This window comes from Cryptomeria japonica, chromosome 1 (genome assembly GCF_030272615.1).
Source record: "Cryptomeria japonica chromosome 1, Sugi_1.0, whole genome shotgun sequence".
Taxonomy (NCBI): Eukaryota; Viridiplantae; Streptophyta; class Pinopsida; order Cupressales; family Cupressaceae; genus Cryptomeria; species Cryptomeria japonica.
The window spans coordinates 703114357-703120356 of NC_081405.1; positions in this window are offsets into that span (position 1 = coordinate 703114357).

The window sequence follows — 6000 nt, forward strand, 5'->3', positions numbered from 1 at the left end:
TATGCCTTTATCTCCTCCTAAATCAGAAACCTTTACTTTTGATATTAATGAAGAAGACCAAATGGTGAAAATTATTTAGGTTGCAAAGGGGATTTTAAATCACAGTTTAGCTCTAGAGGCTTTTGTCTTTGGTGACATTAATTCAATGATTGATAGTCATTGCAAAAGAAATGAAACAACCAAATCTTCTCACTTCACTTGAATATTCATCATTTAAGATCATTGATGAAGAAGATGGAGGAAAATAGTCACCAAAGGGGGCAGTATATCCTTCTACTCTTAGAAATTATTTTCCAAAAGGAGATATTACACAGGTTCAAATCTTTTCATTTCAATTTCCTATTACCTATGGCATTGGTTCAATAAATGAAATGTATGCAAGTGAAGATAAAACTGAAGAATTTGATAATCAAATGATGAATCCCAATGAAGGTATGGGTAAATTGCGTTCTTAATTTACTTATGTTCCCTGTGATGATTTTCTCTATGCTAGGGAAAAATAATTTTTTTCAATCATATTAGATCCTATGCTTTTAGAATGTGATATTCCAAAATCAGGGTAAACATATACATGTCTAGATATTGATTCAAATTGCACTACGCAGAAAGAATGTTTGAGTTTTGATACTTTCTTTGCATATCCAAGTTATCGAAGTTGTGACCAATACAAAACTAGATTATTTCATTAATACTGCACATGGAGTCATTAAAGAAGTGAAGTATTATGAAAAGCATGGTTGTTCAGGTGTGAGTTTGTTTTCAAAGGGTTTTTGCACTCCATCAGTTTCAGATTTGGCATTGAAGCGATTGCAAAGTGGCAGTTATTTTCAACCACACATTTTGGCCACAATCCATTATTTCACAAAGGCTCATATTTCTCCCAACCTATTGATGGGTTTATTTGAGCAGCTTTGAGCACTACTTAAGGTAGGGTCTCTTTACCATGTTCTTTTGTTTTGGCTTGCTTGTTTTGATTTTGTGCTTGGTTTCCCCCCATCCTTCAACTTTTGTTTTGACTCTGTTACCCTCTCAAATAAGGCCTTTGGACAAGTGTTCTGGATTCTCTGCATTCTGATTAGTCCTTGTCCTCTTCAGAGCCTGTTGTTGCCTCAATTTTTGAAATTTTCATTTTTTTGCCTTAAGTCTAAAATCATGGTTCATATGTCACTCTTTACCTTGACATGCTTACTTAACATTGCTAAGACTTGTTTTTAGTCGAGTCCTCACACCCAGTCAACAAGACTAACAAATCTTCGAACCTTTCCTTTTGGTTCAAATGTTCAAGAATTTCTCAATCGTTCGACTATCCTTAAAACGTATGGACCTTTGTTGTTGGTCTTTGTATTGCATGAATTATCATAGCGGTTCAATCGGGGGATATTTGAACTCATGTACCCTTCACTAGCCTAGTTCAACAATTCAACATTTTATTGACTGCCCGACTTAAAGCATTTCTAACTATTGAGGTGTTGTCTTTTCATGACATTAGTCAATTCAGTTCATTATAGCTAGTGTATGGTGAAAGACATGGGAAGTGTGTTAGCATGATTTTCAAGCATGAATGTAGTACTCTAGCCATAAGAATTAAATGCAATTAATGCCTTAATCTTTAAAACGACCACCATCTTTCTAACTTCATTTTCATCCCAAGCATGCAATAGCGAGAACTTTGATTTTTCTATATCACAATGGAGGTTGTAGAGAAGTAGAGAGATAGGTTAGAATCAATTATCTTGTTTCATTTACCTCCTCTCTTCTTAATGTAAAAATGAGTTGTTTTGGAGGGCCTAGTGTTTCTTTCATCAGTCTGTTTAATACTCTCTCTTTGAGTCTTTTGCAAACTCACCTATTGGACCCTAGTACTACAAATTTTCTAGTTGATTGTTTATTATGCTTGAAATCTTGGTTCTCTTTAATGTCATCAACAATAGAAGATGGCCTTGATGATATAAAGGACACAAATATCAAAGACATATGTCTTCATGATACCCTAAGAAGAATGCGACATGAAAATATTTCTCCTATCAATTCTCATTAAGGAAGACAAGGAGCATGAGATATTAAATTGGTGGCATGTGATGTAGAGGCCGCCTTTCTATTTTAGTGTTTTGTTTAATTACCTTTATAAAGGCTGTCCACAAGAAGCCATTATATTTTATGATAGTTATAATGACTTGACAATAAATTAGGGGAGGAAATCCTTTTTTGGGATATACTATTTTTGGAAGTGTTAATGCGATTTACTGAGGAGACAATTAATGAAAGCTATCTGAATAAGTTTCCAATATTATAAACTATGTGTTATGGTTGAAGAATGGTTTATTTTTCTTATATTAGATATACTGTTGTTTAGATAATTTCTTACCATCTTTAGAAGCAATTGAAATTTTATTCTTGCATCTGTTATGGATGATTCATCTTTGAATGGATATTATAACAACAACCTAATTGAGAGTTGTTGTGGTTTGGATATTTCAGTATAGGATCTTTCTATTCTATTTGTTCTAAATTTAGTTGTCATTATTGCCTTTTAAAGCTTGCTGGTTAAAAGCTACACGTTTCATCTGCTTTCTGGTTAAAGGCACTTATGGTTTTCATTCATTGCACATTATTAGAAGGTAGTTGTGCCTCGTAAAATAAGCAGAGAACAAATATGAAATATCATTGTATTTGACTCAACTTCAATAGTTTCATTTATCATTTGTTTGAGCATAAGAATAAAGAATTAGGTGGCAAATTTGTAAACTAATGGATACATAAGCCAATATATGCCATTTATAACAATATACATTTATACTAAAATAATAACACAAATTAAATTAAAAACAAATAAAAAATATATAATATAATACATTTTTCATATTTATATATATAACACCAAAATCAGCCAGCAAGAATTTGTCAGATGTGGGGACGCATATGATCACTGACAGCCCATCAGGTCTAATTTGACTAATTATCGCTCTATTGATATGTGATAAACGTATCACTTCGTCTTGATTACAACAATCAATCAAGGTCTAAGTCTTGGTATGGTAATTGGATATCTACTGAGCTGTAACATCCTGACATCTATCACGGGTCCTCAACCACTCCTGGATAAGTTTAAACTGGAATAGGCAGCTGTTCAATTCAGTGTACATTGCAAGGAATACATTTCTTATTCTTAGTGATTAACTGTCACTTGTTTTTAGTTTCCCGTCGTTTCCTGATCTTGGGAAAAGATGCCAACATTCATTTGCATTTTTTCCTTTCTTTCTTTTTAAACTGTTACTCCTGTAAAAGCCTCAAAACATTTATATACGTTTCTTGTATTCTGAAGTCTTTGCACCATTTGGAGCAGTCAAGTTATTGAAGGATTAAGATGAAGATGAAGATGGTTGTAATGATGGTCATGGTTATTGCAGCTTCTTTTCTGGAACCAACCAAAGCATGGGATATTAACTTTCCTAGTCCACAGTCAAGTTGTCCTCTGGCAATCCACTGAGCTTGAATGTATGTGTTGCTCTGCTGGGAATACATGTAGTTGTGGGAGATCCAAACACAGTGGAGTGTTGTGATATTCTCACTGGACTGGGAGTAGATACAACTATATGCCTTTGCACAGCTATACATCTGAAAGTTTTGGGATTAAATGTGGATGTGCCTCTCGCTCTCAAGCTCCTTGTCAAGTGTGGTGGAGATATGTACATGCCCAATGGCCTTAACTGCTGATCTTAGATTGTATGTTGTCTTTCATCTTCCATTGCCATCCTCCACTATCTTCTCTATGCTTCTGCCATAACTCGCCAGTTTAGATATTATGTGAGAGTTTGTGTTTGCAGTTTTTAACTTCTGAATCATTTGATGTTTAAGAAAGTTGGTTTTGTGATTCCACTGCCTTTCTAGCTTTGGTGTGATGTTTATCTATTGTGGTGATGTTTACAGTTGTGTTGGTAGACATCTGGTTCGGTTCTGCTGCCTCTCTTGAATTTGGTTTCCTTTCGAGTTACGCTTATGATTGTGCACTGATTGATTTTCATGGTGTGAGATGATGTTTCTCCATTAATAAAAGTTGTCACCTTGAGATCTCTTTCTTCTTGTTAAGGATGCCATTCTTCATGTTCTATAAATCATGGTCCTTGTGATTCAAGGAGATTGACATTGTTATTTGGATTTTATGTTTTTAATAATTATATGGAGAGGGTAATAACAAGGACAATAAAGGTTGGATAGTAATGGTGTGAGTGCACTGACAAAAAAATTATATTAGTTTGACTTTGACAATTATTTACATGTTAATTTATTAATTTTTAAGAATGAACATATTAATGTTTCATTAAATAAAAAATAATTGACAAGTAAAAAAACATATAACCCTTCAAAATAAATAATATCTTAAATAAAATATGTATGATGTAAATATTAAAAATTGGTTCTTGTGTCTTTTCTTATCTAAAAAATGATATTCATATAGAACATAAAATAAATCTTAAAATAAAAGTAATTCTTTTTTCACTTAAAAAAAAACTTGAACATAAGTATTGTGATTTATTGCATTATTATTGAAAAATAAAAGAGCTCTTAATTAAAAATTGAAATAATAATGTCTATATATCTTTTCTATCTATAGGCTACCTTAGTTTGGTAAATATTAATAAATAATGTCTATATATCTTTTCTATCTATAGGCTACCTTAGTTTGGTAAATATTAATAAATAATGTCTATATATCTTTTCTATCTATAGGCTACCTTAGTTTGGTAAATATTAATAAATAATATCTATAAATATTGTAAAGAAAAATAATAAATACTGTAAAGAAAAATAGTTTTTAAAATCATTATAGAAATTGCAATATATATTAATCCATAATTATTTCAAATAATGAAGTAATATAAAATAATATGTATATTTTTAATAAGCATATATATTTTAAATGCATATAACTCAAAAATATCAAAATATATAGTATAGACACATCAAGATTGACATCTTTCAACAGTTTAAAAAGATGCATGTAAGATATCTATACTAGTTTATGTAACATAACAGTCAATTACAACGTAATCTTATTCTTCATCCTCTTGAAAATAAAAATACAAACTTTTGTATTTATGCATAAACTATGCTAATGTTAACTGAAATGACAAGGAATGAGATCTCTAGGCTACTCAATGTAATCAAAAGATTTGCATTCTTTATCATGACATTGTGGAATAAAAATAGGCCTAACTACTATCCTCAAAGGAAAGCTAGGCACTGGTGGCTCATGTTCCCTTTTCAATGTTGAGGAAGATTATTGAGATAGTGAATGTGTGCATGTGATCTAGAGTAATTCAATATAGCAATGAACAATAGATACAAAATAGAAAACATAAAAGTAATTGAATATAGCAATGAACAATAGATACAAAATAGAAAACATAAATAGTAAGGCAGATTTGGAATAGAGATACAAAGTGTTGATGACAATCATCCACCAAAAAAATTCTTTCTACAAAACAATAACAAACATTCTATACTAATAGCGACAGTAACTATAACAAAGACTGAAACTTTATTAAGATAGCAACACCTTACAGATACAAGAACTCTAGAACTCCATAACAACAAAAGAGCAACATAATAAAAAAGAGCAACACAATAAACTACTTCATTATTGATCTTGAGAGAAATGAGACAAATTAATAAGCCATAATACTAATTTAAACATTTTATTATTGCATAGAAGGACAATTATATAATTGATCTATTTTTATGCTTGGCTCATACACATAGGTTGTCATACACCAGCCTGACTATCCCCTTGATCTCTCCACCACGAGCTCCTCTTCCCTGACCGACATTGCTTTTTTTCCACTATTCTCGTCTTCTCTTATAACCATCGACTTCTCCTTCCAAGATATCTTAACCGTCCACCGTCCAATCGTTCATCTAGCTCTTGTTACTACCAATCATTGAACCAAAATCTAACTTTCAACCTAATTTTTTCCAAACCACCAAGAAAATAAAGAGAAC